The 14,853-nt window shown below is 39.2% G+C and overlaps 1 protein-coding gene and 1 non-coding gene across 2 annotated transcripts in view; one reads left to right on the top strand and one right to left on the bottom strand.

The window, feature by feature from the left end:
• The window catches only part of LOC128595776 (sulfotransferase 2A1-like), a 370,742-nt gene that overhangs the window by 335,881 nt on the left and 20,008 nt on the right, over positions 1–14,853 (bottom strand). The window lies entirely within an intron of this gene.
• Positions 3,660–3,767, top strand: LOC128597810 (U6 spliceosomal RNA). Its single transcript, XR_008383368.1, has one exon. It is a non-coding gene; the product is annotated as a U6 spliceosomal RNA (small nuclear RNA).

Here is a 14,853-nt window from a genome sequence, read left to right as displayed (position 1 = left end):
TAGACCTCCCATGTGATTCTGCAATCCCATTACTGGCATTTACCCAGAAGGAAAAAAATTCTTTTATCATAAGGACACTTTTACTGGACTGTTTATCACAGCTCAATTTACAATCTCAAAATGTGGAAATAGCCTAAATGCCCCCCAACCCAGGAATGGATTAACATGCCGTGGTATATGTGCACCATGGAATACTACTCAGCCATTAAAAAAATGGAGCCTTTACATCCCTATGGATAGAAGTGGAACACATTATTCTTAGTAAAGCATCACAAGAATGAAGAAGCATGAATCCTATGTAATTAAATTTTGATATGAGGACAATCAATGACAATTAATGACATGGTGGGGGTGGGGGAAGGGGAAAGCAGAGAGAGAAAGAAGGAGGGAAGGGTGGGGAAAGTAAGAGCAGAGAGAGAGAAGGAGGAAGAGGGGTGGGGTCTTGGTGTGTTACCACACCTTTTGGAGGCAAGACACAATTGTAAGAGGGACTTAAACTAACAAATGCAATCAGTGTAACTTGGTTTCTTGTACCCAAAAATAAATTAAAAAATTAAAAAATTAAATAAATGCTTAGCATTATTGTCCCTTAGGGAAATGTAAATTAAAATAGCAATAAGAAACCAGTAGATATCTGTTAGAATGGGTAAAAGAAAAACTGCAAATATAAAGGAGTTTAGTGCAAGGAATGAAGAGGCTTGACACAGAGTCTGTATGAGGGGACTGAGGAGCTCTCAGGGAGTCCTGCTGACTAAACCTCAGGGGCTTATTTATTATCATATAGCAGGAAACAATAGTTAAAAATTACTCATCAAATATCATCACTAAAAGAGGGAAATATAGAAAATGTCAGATAGAACATGTCTAACTTGTTTTTGCAAAACCATAAAACTTAAGCAAGTTCTCACTTCTGCTATCAAGAGACCCTTTAGAATCTAGAGAATTTTTACCAGAACCTTTTGCTCCGGTATTGTCATGCATCACAAACTCACTCATTCCTGGAAGCCAGCCTCTCGGCTCCCTGCAAGTACACAGTTCTAAAACCATTCTCATGACTCTTTCAGGCCTCTTAGATAGAAAACAAGTTTATGCTAAACATTAGGTGTGCAGAAAATAGGGTTAAATAAAAATAACTTAATAGGGGGGATCAGGGGTTCCCTACAATAACCTAGTTATGAGAGGGGCTCTTTTGGAATGCTGGTAGACATGCTAAGTTGAAAAGCCAGTCTGGAAAACAGACGGTTTCTTATCAAATTTCAATTACATTTGTACTCTTTCTAAATTCATTATCACAGCAACATTTTTGTGTCTTGTTTTCTTTATTCATCATTATGGTCATGAGATTCATACTCGTGAAGTATTTTGTGAGTCAATGCTCCAAAGCTTATTTTGCCCATTATGTTGTTGATGGGAATTTGGAAAGTTTCTAGTTAGGGGTTATAATACACTATTCACTGGTCATCATGTCCTGTTCTGTTGGATATAGATACCCCCAGGACTGGAACTGCTGGATCATTAGATGTGTGGACATGAGGATTTAGTAGATCCTGTTGGACTATTTTCCAAAGGCGTTGTTCCAAATTAAACTGCCACTGGCCAGTTCCAAATCCTTTGTCCACTTAGTATTTTCTAGCTGTTTGGTTTTAACTTAAATTACACTAATGGAAACAAATATAATGTTATGCCTATGTTTTGCCTCTTTTATTTCCATTTGAATATTGGGTGACCCTCCTCTTCCCACCCAGATCTCTCCTGTGTGCAAACAGCAAGCCCAGCTGCACACCAGGAAAGGGCACAGCAAACAAAGAAAACTGCAGACCATTGTCCCTTATGAACATAGATGCAAAAATCCTCAACAGACACTAGCAAAACTATAGAACAGCACAGAAAAATGATAACTCACCATGATCAAGGGGGTATCAGCCAAAGAATACAAAGATGGTTTAACATATGCAAATCAATAAATGGGATTCAGGACATAAACAGAAGCAAAAACAATAAAAACAGAAAAAGCATTCTTTAAAATCCAGCACCCTTTCATATAAAAACTCTCAACAAACTAGGCATAAAAAGAACATACCTTAAAATTATAAAAGCCATATATGACAAACCTACAGCCAACCTCATACTGACTAGGGAAAAGTTGAAAACATTCCCCCTAATGCCGCACCCCCGGCATCTAGCCTTGGGTGAAGTGGCGCTGTCCGCATTACAAAATGCGTGAGTAGGTGGTATGTGCTCCCCGGAGCGAAACCCCCAGCACCCCTGGTTTGCGACAGCAGCGCATAAGTTGCCTAGCATGCCTTTGTTTGAACGTAATGACTCACGAGGTGCGGCATAAAAGCCTAAAAAACCTTTGCTCTGAAACCTGTCTGTTCAGTTGAATGCCTGATTATTGCCTGATTGTCTTGAGAAACTAAGAATAAACACAGTGACTTACTGATCCACAATTAAACACAGCAAGTATAGCTGTGCCGGACTCAGTGGCTCCAAGAGAGCCTGCACAACAGCATGTCCCTACCATAAATGTCAGTGACTTGAGACAATGCAGGCACGGCAAACAAGATGTTCCAACTTGACATACACTATCACCTCCTGCAGTAAAACTTTACTTAGAAAAACATCTTACTTCACTAATTTTCATATGTAACACAAATCAATAGAGTAGTTTAATGTTTAACAAGCAATTAACTATGAATCAAAATATAGTTACTAATTAGAGTAAAAATATATATAGAAGTAGTCAAGCATTATACATAAAAGAATATGTTCAGCTGCTTTCTTCATCATTCGTGGTGTGTGGCAGTCTGTCATTTCATCCTGCGTCGACCTTTCAATCAACCTGTGCCGTTCGCCCTGAGCACCCTCGGACTGAGGCCCATCGACTGGCGGTCCGCGACACCCTAAGAACTAGAACAGGACAAATTTCCCACTGTTACCACTTCTACTCAACATAGTACTAGAAGTCCTAGCCAGAGCAATCACGCAAGAGAAGGAAATAAAGGGTATTCCAATCAGAAAAGAGGAGGTCAAACTGTTCCTGTTTGCTGACCACATGATCTGGTATTTAGAAAACACTAAAGCAGTGGTTTCAACCTCCCTAATGCCGCACCCCTTTAATACAGTTCCTGTGGGTCACGACCCACAGGTTGAGAACTGCAGCAAATAGATCCTATTTCCACATAAGGCCACATTGTAAGGGGTAAGGACATTAATGTATCATTTGCTGGAGGACATTATAAGACAGTTTTAAAATCCTGGATTTTTAAAAATTTATTCATTACTAGATCATAGCTGTGTACATTAATGCAATCATGGGACACTATACACTAGTTTTATATACCATTTGACATATTTTCATCACACTGGTTAACATAGCCTTCCTGCATTTTCTTAATTATTGTGTTAAGACATTTATATTCTACATTTAGTAAGTTTCACATGTACCCTTGTAAGATGAACCATAGGTGTGGTCCCACCAATTACTCTCCCTCCGCCCATCCTTCCCCCTCCCCTCCCCTCCCTTTCCTCTTTCCGTATATTCTTAGGTTATAATTGGGTTATAGCTTTCATATGAAAGCAATAAATTGGTTTTATAGTAGGGCTGAGTACATTGGATACTTTTTCTTCCATTCTTGAGATACTTTATTAAGAATATGGTGCTCGCTTCCCGCAGCACATATACTAAAATTGGAACGATACAGAGAAGATTAGCATGGCCCCTGCGCAAGGATGATACGCAAATTCATGAAGCGTTCCATATTTAAAAAAAAAAAAAAAAAGAATATGTTCCAGCTCCATCCATGTAAACATGAAAGAGGTGAAGTCTCCATATTTCATTAAGGCTGCATAATATTCCATGGTGTACGTATACCACAATTTATTAATCCATTCGTGGATCGATGGGCACTTGGGCTTTTTCCATGACTTAGTAATTATGAATTGGGCTGCAATAAACATTCTGGTATAAATATCTTTGTTATAATGTGATTTTTGGACTTCTGGGTATATACCTAGTAGAAGAATTGTAGGATCTAATGGCAGCTCTATTTTTAGATTCTAAGTGTTCTCCAAACATCTTTCCAAAAAGAACATATTACTTTGCATTCCCACCAGCAGTGTAGAAGTGTTCCCTTTTTTACACATCCACACCAATATCTCTGGTCTTGGATTTTGTGATATGGGCTAATCTTATTGGAGTTAGATGATACCTCAAAGTAGTTTTGATTTGCATTTATCTGATGATTAAGAATGATGAGCATTTTTTCATGTGTCTGTGGGCTGCGCACCTGTCTTCAGAGAAGTTTCTCTTCAAGTCCCTTGCCAACTCTGAGATGAGATCACTTGTTCTTTTCTTGCTAATACATTTGAGTTCTCTTTGGATTCTGGTTATTAAACCTTTGTCAGAGACATAACCTGCACATATCTTCTCCCATTCTGAGGGCTGTCTGCTTGCTTTACTTACTGTGTTCTTGGCTGCGCAGAAGTTTTTAGTTTGATTACGTCCCAGTAATGTATTTTTGATGCTGCTTCAATTGTCCAGGGGGTTCCTCCTCATAAAATATTCACCCAGGCCATTCCTTCAAGAGTTTTCCCTGCACTCTCTTATAGTATTTTTATAGTTTCGTGTCGTAAGTTTAAGTCTTTAATCCAGTGAGTATCTTAATTAATGGTGAAAAGTATGGGTCCAGTTTCAATCTTCTACAAGTTGCCAGCCAGTTCACCTAGCACCATTTGTTAAATAGGTAATCTTTTCCCCACTGAATGTTTTTAATTGGCTTGTCAAAGATCAAATAACTGTAAGTATCTAGGTTCATCTGTTGGTTCTTTATTCTGTTCCATATATCTACCTCTCTGTTTTCGTGCCAGTACCATGCTGTTGTGATCACTATTGATTTATAGTATAGTCTGAGGTCTGGTAGCGTGATTCCTCCTGCTTTGTTTTTATTCTCCTGAGTAATGTCTTTTATTCTCCTGAGTAATGTCTTGGCTATTCGGGGTCTTTTCTGATTCCATATAAAACAAAGTATTATTTTTTCAAGATCTTTAAAGTATGACAGTGGAGCTTTAATAGGGATTGCATTAAAAGTATATATTGCTTTGGGTAGTATGGACATTTTAATGATGTTGATTCTTCCCAGCCATGAGCATGGTATGTTTTTCCATTTGTTAACATCTTCAGCTATTTCTCTACTTAGAGTTTCATAGTTCTCTTTATAGAGATCTTTCACATCCTTTGTTAGATAAAATTCCAAATATTTCATCTTCTTTGGCACTACTGTGAACAGAATAGAGTCCTTAACTGTTTTTTCAGCTTGACTATTGTTGGTATATACAAAGGCTACCGATTTATGAAGGTTGATTTTGTAATGTGAGATGCTGCTGTATTCCTTGATCACTTCTAAGAGTTTTGTAGTAGAATTCCTGGTGTTTTCCAGATATACAATCATATCATCTGCAAAGAATGAATGTTTGATCTCTTCCGACCCTATATGAATACCCTCAATGGCCTTTTTTTCCCTAATTGCAATGTCTTAGACTTCCATGACAATGTTAAAGAGCAGTGGATACAATGGGCAACCTTGCCTGGTTCCTGATCTGACTGGAAATGATTTCAATTTAATTCCATTCAATATGATATTGGCTGTGGGTTTGCTGTAGATGGCCGCTATCAGTTTAAGAAATGTCCCTTCTATACCAATTTTCTTAAGTGTTCTGATCATGAAGGGATGCTGGATATTATCAAAAGCTTTTTCTGCATCAATAGAGAGAATCATATGATCTTTGTTTTTTAATTTGTTTATGTGCTGAATTATATTTATAGATTTATATATATTGAACCAGCTTGAGACCCTGGGATAAAACCAACTTGGTCGTGGTATATAATTACTTTGATGTGTTCTGGGTTCTGTTTGTTAGGATCTTGTTGAATATTTTTGCATCAATATTCATTAGTGATATTGGTCTATAATTTTCTTTCCTTATTGGGTCTTTTCCTGGTTTAGGGATCAGGGTGATATTTGCTTCATAGAATGTGTTGGGTTCTTTTTCCATATTTTGGAAAAGGTTGAGTGGTATAGGTACTAATTCCTCTTTAAAGGTTTGGTAGAATTCTGACATGATTTGGGCCCAGGCTTTTCTTTTTAGGGAGATTTCGTATGGTTGATTCTATTTCAGAACTTGATATTGGCCTGTTCAACATTTCCACTTGATTCTGGCTAAGTCTTGGAAGGTGATATATTTCCAAGTATTGGTCAATTTCCTTCAGATTTTCATATTTCTCAGAATAAAGTATCTTGCAATATTCATTAAGGATTTTTTGAATTTTTGAGGAGTCTGTTGTTATTTCATCTTTGTCATTTATGATTGATGAAATTAGAGATTTTACACTTTTTTTCCTGGTTAGGTTAGCCAAAGATTTATCTATGTTATTACCTTTAAAAAAAAAACTTTTTGATTTATTGATCAATTGTATAATTCTTTCGTTTTCAATTTCATTTAATTCTGCTCTAATTTTGGTTCTTTTCTTCTACTGGGTTTGGGGTTGGAATGTTCTTTCTTTTCCAGTTGCTTGAGATGTCCCATTAAGTTGTTAACTTCTTTTCTTTCTGTTCTCTTGAGGAAGGCTTGCAGTGCTATAAATTTCAGTCTTTGAACTGCCTTTGCGGTATCTCAGAGGTTCTGATAATTCATGTCTTCATTGTCATTTTGTTCCAAAAATTTGGTAATCTCCTTCTTAATCTGATCTATGACCCAGCTATTATTCAGCATAAGGTTATTTAACTTCCACGTTTTTGTTTGAGTATGCAGACTCCTGTTGTTACTGAGTTCAACTTTTATTCCATGGTGGTCTGAGAAGATGGAAGGAATTATTTCTATTACTTTAAATTTACTGAGGTTAGACTAGTGACTTAAGATGTGATTGATTTTGGAGCATGTTCTGGGGGCTGATGAGAAGAATGTGTATTCATTTTTGTTGGGATGAAATGTTCTGTAGATGACTGTTAAATCCAAATCTTGAATGGTTCAGTTTAAATCTAAAATTTCTTTGCTCAGCTTCTTATTGCAGGATCTATCCAACACTGCCAATGAGTGTTAAAATCTCCAAGATTATGGAGCCAGAGGAAATCAAGTTGCTCATGTCTGTTAGAGTTTCTCTTATAAATTGAGGTGCATTCTGGTTGGGTGCATAAATATTAATAGTTGAAATCTCATCATAGTGAGTATTAGCATTAATATAACTGAAGTGACCATTCTTATTCTTCCTTACTTTTGTTGGTTTAAAAGCTATTATATCTGCAAACAGAATTGCAACATTTGCTTTTTTCTGATTTCCTGTCCCCTGAAATATAGACGACCATTCCTTCACCCTGAGTCTATATTTATCTTTTAAGGTAAGATGATATTCTTGTATGCAGATATCTGGTCTGAGTTTTTGTAGCTAGCCAACCTGTGCCTCTTCAGGGAACAATTTAAGCCATTCACATTAATGAAGAACATTGATAAGCCTGGTAGAATTTTGGGTATTAAGTTTTTTGAAAGTCTAGTAGACATTTTTAATCCTTTCACCACTGTGGAAGTTGGAGTTTGATCAAAAGTTTCTGAGTGAGTTTACTTTGGTGGTATAGGATTGTGCTGGTCATTATGGAGGATACTTTTGAGAATATCCTGGAGAGCTGCTTTAGTTATGGCAAATTTCTTTAAAATGTGAATTTCATTAAAGTATTCAATTTCTCCATCATAAATGAAACTCAGTTTAACTGGATACAGGATCCTGGGTTGAAAGTTATTTTGTTTTAGGAGATTAAAAGTTAACTACCCTCTTCTGGCTTGAAAGGTTTCAGCAGAGAGATCTGCAGTCATTCTAATATTCTTCCCTTTGAAGGTTATGGTTTTCTTATGTCTGGCTGTTTTCAGAATTTTCTTCTTCATATTAACTTTAGTGAAGTTAATTTTGATGTGCTTGGGGGATGACTTATTCAGGTTGAGTTGTGCTGGGGTTCTGAAACTGTCTGGTATCTGAATTTCAGAATCTCTTGGCATGTCTGGAAAATTATCTTTCATAATTTCATGAAGAAGAGCTTCTGTGCCTTGCGAAGCCACTTCATCACTTTCAGGGATTCCTATGAAGTGAATACTAGCTTTCTTTCAATTATCCCAGAGCTCTCTGAGAGAATGATCTGTTTTTGCTCTCCATTTCTTTTCCTCTTTGAGAGATTGGGAGCATTCAAAAGGTTTATCTTTAATGTCATAAATCCTTTCTTCTGTTTGCTCCACTCTGTTACTGAGGGATTCTACATTATTTTTCAGATCTTTGAGGGCCACAAATTCTTGTCTTAATGTGTCAAAGTCTTTGGTGATTTTGTCTTTAAATTCGTTGAATTCTTGAGACAACTTTTGAAATGCTCCTGGAATTTCTAATTCCAACTTTTCCTCCATTCTGTTAATCTGGTTTGCAATGCAAATTCTGAATTCAATTTCTGACATCTTGGTCATCTGTTTATGATTGGGATCTTCAGTTGCATCTGCTATGTCTTTCTGTGGGGGGTTTGATCTACTCTGGTTATTCACATTACTGGGGTTTTTCTGCTGATTCAGCCCTATGATTATTTTACACCATTTGACTAGATGAGCAGATAAAGAGAAGTTGGGTTGCAGGCTCAAGGAGTAGTGCTTAACCAGCCCTTTGCCCAAAAGCTGGGACCGGTGTCTGTTCCTTTTTGGCTGGAGCTTTGCCAAGGACCTGTACAGTGCTACAGCCTGAGAAACTGGGGACATGCTTGGTGTGGTGGGGCTAAGTGGCTCTGTCTTATTTTTAGCTGGTCTCTGTCCAACCCTAGTGAATCAGTTACTCAGGGTTGAAGTCTCAGTTGTGGAGAAATACCAAGAATTAAGTCACCCTGCCCCCTACAGGCAACAATTGGAAAAGGAAAATCAAAACTTCCCACAACCCCACACCCAGGGTACCACTTGGATAGTCCTCGGGCGATTGGCCTAGTTCAAGAGGTCCAAATCAATTGTCTCAGTCAGTACCTGTCTCAGGTGGGAGAGTTCAAAAAAGTCTCTGGCAACTAGATAGCAGGGATCTGCTGAGAACTCAAATATGACTCTCTGTGGTGCTCCGTGAGGTCAGGAGGACCCACCCAGAAAATAGATTAGTCTGGGAAGGTTGATGCCTCCTTCCCCACGTTGCCCCTCTGTCACACCCAGTCACTGATAACCCCACAGGGCTGTGACCCAGTTGCTTCCAATGAGCAGATACTCCGGGAGTTTGTACCTGCTTGAATCACAGGGAGATATATGTCTCCTCAACCATGCTGCTGCTCTCTGCCACTATCCAGCAGGACGAGGTGAGGCCTGACAACCTTGGGTGCTTAAAAGAGGCTGGGGCTGTTCACTCAGTTCCAGCCACAGCCCTGATTGATGTTACTGACAGAACAGAATAACTTCACAGAATTTGTTTCTGTCCTGGCTTTATTTCCCTGAATAACAGACACTGAGTTCACAGAACCTGCAACTCAGGCCTTGTCTCTGCTGCTGCCCATTCTCGGCTACAGTTTGTATTGGAGCCGCACAGTTAACTGTCAGTTCCAGCCCCTGCCTGCCCTCCTTTGTCTCAGCTAAGGATTCCCCAACGGCTGGGTGCATCTAAGGCTCAGTAAAATGGTCCTCTGGGTCAGCCCCATCCTGGGAATCTGTCAGCTCTGTGCTTGTGTATTCTAGTCCCCATGCTCTGCCTAGGCCGATACTGCCTCAGGCAAACCCTTTACTCATGGGGCCTGTGTTTCAGTCCCAGATCTGTTCCGCCAGTGGCTGCCACCAGAGAAGATGCCCAGCCTCCTCTGGTTACCGAGAGAGACAGGGGGTCTGACTCCAGAATTTCCAGAGATGAGCCCTATTGTTGCTGCTGGGGCTGCTGCTCTGGGTCTCAGGGCACCGCTGCTCCTGTATGGTTCCTTGTCAGCTGACCATCCTCTCCTTACTCCTGTGCCACAGAATCAGCACTGTCCAGCAGCAGTCTATGCCCTGTCCACACCTCTTGAGAAAATACACAAGAATCTGGACTCCTGAGGGACAGGCTTCCAGACCTCAGAGTGAGAGTGGAAGGGAGTGCTGGGAGTTCAGAATTTCAGGTAGAGAATATATACAGTTTTATGCCTGGCAGGAGAGCACCATGTCACCCTAGTAGAGGAAATAGGTCCAGTGTTTAGACAGTATCTCCTATGGGATATAATGGGAGGACTTTTGAACTCTGTTTGCTTGTTTGTATGGAGTATTGTAAGCCGTTCTCATGGGGCATGGGACTCCCGTCTGCTTGGTGATGGATTTTGTACCTTGTGTTTTTATCCTTGGGGTAGCAGGGTTGATGTGCATTCTTCAACCTTCTCTCTTGACTCAGCTTTAATCCACCAGGTTACTTGCTAATCTTCTGTCCTTTAATTCTCCTTCTGGACGGGAGCCTCTGTGGAAAGGTGGCTTTAGTCAGCCATCTTGACTCTTACCCCACTTACCATAAGATTGTGAATTGCTTGTCTGCTCCTCTTGAGGTTGGTGAAGACAGAGGCTCCTGCCTATCCTTGTGTAGCAGCTGCTCTTACAAGGCTATAATTCACATAATCAGGTCTTGGATTTGATCCTCTGCCATATCTGCCATGCAGTCATATAAAATAAAGATTCAGAATTCTGGGAAAATGGCTGACTGGACAAACTGGATGGAACCAGACTCTATGAAGCCAAAGACAGGGAGCTGAGCCAAGAAAGAAGTTTGGCAAGCTGTAACTCCAAGGAAGAACATTCAAGAAAACTGGATCTTTTGGATTAAAGGCAGAGTTAGCTGCTTGTTTTTCAGTAAACAGACAATGGAGAAAAGTAAGGCACTCTGCTGTCCTTTGGTAGACAGAGCTTACTTTGGTGTCACTATGGAGCTTACAGTTAAAAAAAATGGAAAAAGATTGGGTGGTGCCTGTGGCTCAAGGAGTAGGGTGCTGGCCCCCATGCCAGAGGTGGCAGGTTCAAACCTAGCCCTGGCCAAAAACCAAAAAAAAAAAAAAAAAAAAAAGGAAAAAGATTATTAGTACCTTTTGGTCCATATGTTATTCAGAAATTTCTTGTTTAATTTAAAAGTATTTGACTATTTATAGATGACTTATGGTTGTTGGTTTATAATTTAATACCTTTATAACAAGAGAATAAATAATTTCTATTATTACAAAAAAAATTTTTTTTGAGACTGAGTCTCACTATGTCACCCTGGGTAGAGTGCTGTGGTCTCACAGCTCACAGCAACCTCAAACTCTTGTAGCTGGGACTACAGGTGCCTGGCTATTTTTTGATTGTAGTTGTCACTGTTGTTTGGTAGATCCAGTCTGGATTGGTACCTGCCACCTCCGGTGTATGTGGCTGGCACCCTAGCCACTGAACTACAGGTGTCAAGCCTATTTCAACTTTTTAAAATTTATTGAGACTTGTCTTAAGACCTAGCATTTGCCCTATCTTGGTGAATAAGCCATATGTACTTGACAACAATGTGTATTATGTGTTCCTGGGTGTAGTATTCTGAAAAGACAAATGCAGTCCAATTTGTTGGGTCAATGTTATCTAGGGGCCCAGGTGAATAGGAAGTAGTTTTGATTTGCATTTCTCTAATGACTAATAAACCTGAGCCTCTTACCCTGCACATGTTGGCTATTTGCTTTTCTTCTTTGAAGAAATGTCTACTCAAGTTTTGAGCCTATTTTATTTTATTTTTTGAGTCAGAGTCTCACTTTGTTATCCTCAATAGAATGCTATGGTGCCATAGCTCACAGCAACCTCAAACTCGGGCTCAAGCAATTCCCCTGCCTCTACCTCCCAAGTAGTTGGAACTATAGGCATCTACCACAACACCTAGCTATTTTTTTTCTTTTTTTTTTTTTATTAAATCATAACTGTATACAATGATATGATTATGGGGCATCATACACTCACTTCATAAGCCATTTGACACATTTTTATCACAGTGGTTAACATAGCCTTTCCGGCGTTATCTCAGTTACTGTGCCAAAACATTTACATTCTACATTTACCAAGTTTCGCAGAGACAGGGACTCTCTGTAGCTTAGGCTGATCTCGAACCTGTGAGCTCAGTCTACCCACTCGGCCTCCCAGAGTTCTGGGATTACAGGAGTGAGCCAGGGCCCATTTTTAATTGACTTTTTCTTGTTGAGTTGTAGAAGTTCTTTGTTTGTTCAGATATATAATTTGTAAATATTTTCTTTTATTCTGTAGATTTTCTGTCCACTGTCTTGGTAGTGTTCCTTGAGGCACAAACGTTGTTCACTGCAACACAGTCTAATTCATCTATTTTTTTCTTCTTCTGTGGCTTGTGAACTGATATCATAGCACAAAATCCAGGGTCATGGACATTTACCCACATCTTTATTCTAAGAGTTTTAGGATATTTGAGGTATTTGATCCATTTTTAATTAAACATTGTATACATTGTAGGGTCAGTGTCCAGCTTCATTGTTTTGTATGTAAATACACAGTTGTTACAGCTTCAGTTGTTGAAGGGGATGATTTTATTTTTTGAGACAGAGTCTCCCTTTGTTACCTGTGCTAGAGTAGAGTGGCATCATTACAGCTCACAGCAACCTCAAACTCCTGGGTTCAGGTGATCTTTCTGTCCTTGCCTCACAAGAAGCTGAAACTATAGGTATGCACCACTGTGCCAGGCTAATGTTTTCTATTTTTTGTAAGGACGAGATTTCACTGTTGCTCAGGTTGCTCTTGAACTTCTGAGGTCAAGTGATCCTCCCACCTCAGCCTCCCACAGTGCTAGGATTACAGGCATAAGCCACTGTGCCTGGCCAATTATTCTCTTTTGTCCCTCAAGTGTGTTTCTAAGAACAAGAACACATGCTAGTGTCCACAGTAAAATTACAGAAACCAGGGAACCTGACGCTGATACAAAATTATTCAACATTATCTAAATGAGTGTTTCATGTTCATATTTGGGAAGTTGTTCCATTGATACAATTGCAGCATGGTGTGCACATGTGGTCCAGGATTCATACAGTATGTAGCTTCATGTTTCTGCAGTCTGAGACATGTGCTCAGTTTACTTTGTTTTCATGACCATGTGACAATTCTAAGAAGACATGCTTAGTATTTTGCAGAATGTTTCTTGTTTAGAGTTTATACAATGTGATCTTACGACTATATTCAAGTATAGAAAATAGGCCATAGTACAGAAACCATTGCCAAATTCCAGATCATGGAGATTAACCTGTATCTTTTCTTCTATGAGTTTTATTTGAGTTTTTTCATCCACTTTAAATTAATTATTGCATATGTTGTACGGTAAGTGAACAGTTTCATTCTTTTTCATGTGGATATACAGTTGTTACCGCCTCATTTGTTGAAGAAGATGGCTTTTTTTTTCCTTTTTCTTTTGATACAGGGTCTCACTCAGTCACCCAGGCTGCAGCTGCATCATTATAATCATTGTAGCTCACTCCAACATCAAACTCCTGGATTTAAGAGATCCTCCCACCTCAACTTCCTGAGTAGCTGGCTCTATAGATGCACACCAGTGTGCCAGGCTATTTTTTTCTGTTTTCAGTTGAGATGGGCCCTGTCTATGGCTCAGACTGGTTTCCAACCCTAAGCACAATTGAATCTACAACTTCGGTCTCCCAGAGTGCTAGGGAGCCACTTTGACCAGCCCGTCATTCTTTATTATCCCTCAAAACTTCAGCATACATTTTCTAAGAAGAAAGTTATATACTATGTATTCACAGTGCAATTATAGAAAGAGGGAATCTAGCAGTGAAATGACATTATTTAGTATTATCTAACTAAGTCCATGTTCATTCAAATGTGGCCAGTTTTTCCAATGATGTAAACATAGCCTGTGTATATATACATAGTCCAGGATCCATATGATCTTTGGTTTGCGTTTTCCCTCAATCTGAAACATATACCCAGCTTTTCCTTGTTTTTCATTGTAATTTGACAATTTAAATTATTTTGTAGAATGTTTCTCAATTGAGAGTTATAAAATATGGTCTTATGACTATGTTCCAGTCTAGAGTTGATGTTTAAGACAGGCTCACAGAGAAAGGGAGGAGGGGAAAAGGAAAATTACAGTGGCAAAATCAGAAACACATGACCTCACATCACCAAAATTAATGTCATTAATGCCAGGTCATATTGACAGGAAGTACCCTGAATTATTAGCGATAATGATAGCATTTGTTTCTGTGACCTTTGTGTCTCCAGGAACCCAGTGTCATGAGAAAAAAAAAAAATCAAACAGCCAACAATTCCCACCAGGGGGATAGTCTACAAAATAACTGAGCAGTATCCTCAAAATTGTCAGGGTTATTAAAAACAAAGAAAGTCTGAGAAACAGCAACAGCCAAGAGGAGCCTAAAGAGACTTTATGACTATATGTAACGTGATGTTCTGGATGGGACTGTGGTTGAGAAAAAGCACATTAGGTAAAAATGAAGGACATTTGCATGGGAATGCTCTGTACTCTTTGCAATTTTTCTATAAATCTTTATGAAAAATAAAGATTGATGAAAATATATTTATTTATTTATTATCATTATTTTTTAGACAGTCTCACTCTGTCTCCCTGAGTAGTGTGCTGTGGCCTCATGGCTCACAGCAACCTCAAATTCTTGGGCTCAAGCGATCTTCTTGACTCAGCCTCCTAAGTAGCTGGGACTACAGGTGCCTGCTACACCTAGCTAGTTTTTCTAATTTTGGTAGAGACCAGGTCTCAATCTTGCTGACGCTGGTCTCAGACTCCTGAGCTCAACGAATCCACCCACCTCAGCCTCCCAGAGTGCTAATATTACAGGC

The sequence above is a fragment of the Nycticebus coucang genome, chromosome 10 (genome assembly GCF_027406575.1).
Source record: "Nycticebus coucang isolate mNycCou1 chromosome 10, mNycCou1.pri, whole genome shotgun sequence".
NCBI lineage: Eukaryota > Metazoa > Chordata > Mammalia > Primates > Lorisidae > Nycticebus > Nycticebus coucang.
The sequence above is the reverse complement of the archived record's forward strand: the minus strand, read 5'-3'. Positions and strand labels throughout refer to the sequence as shown.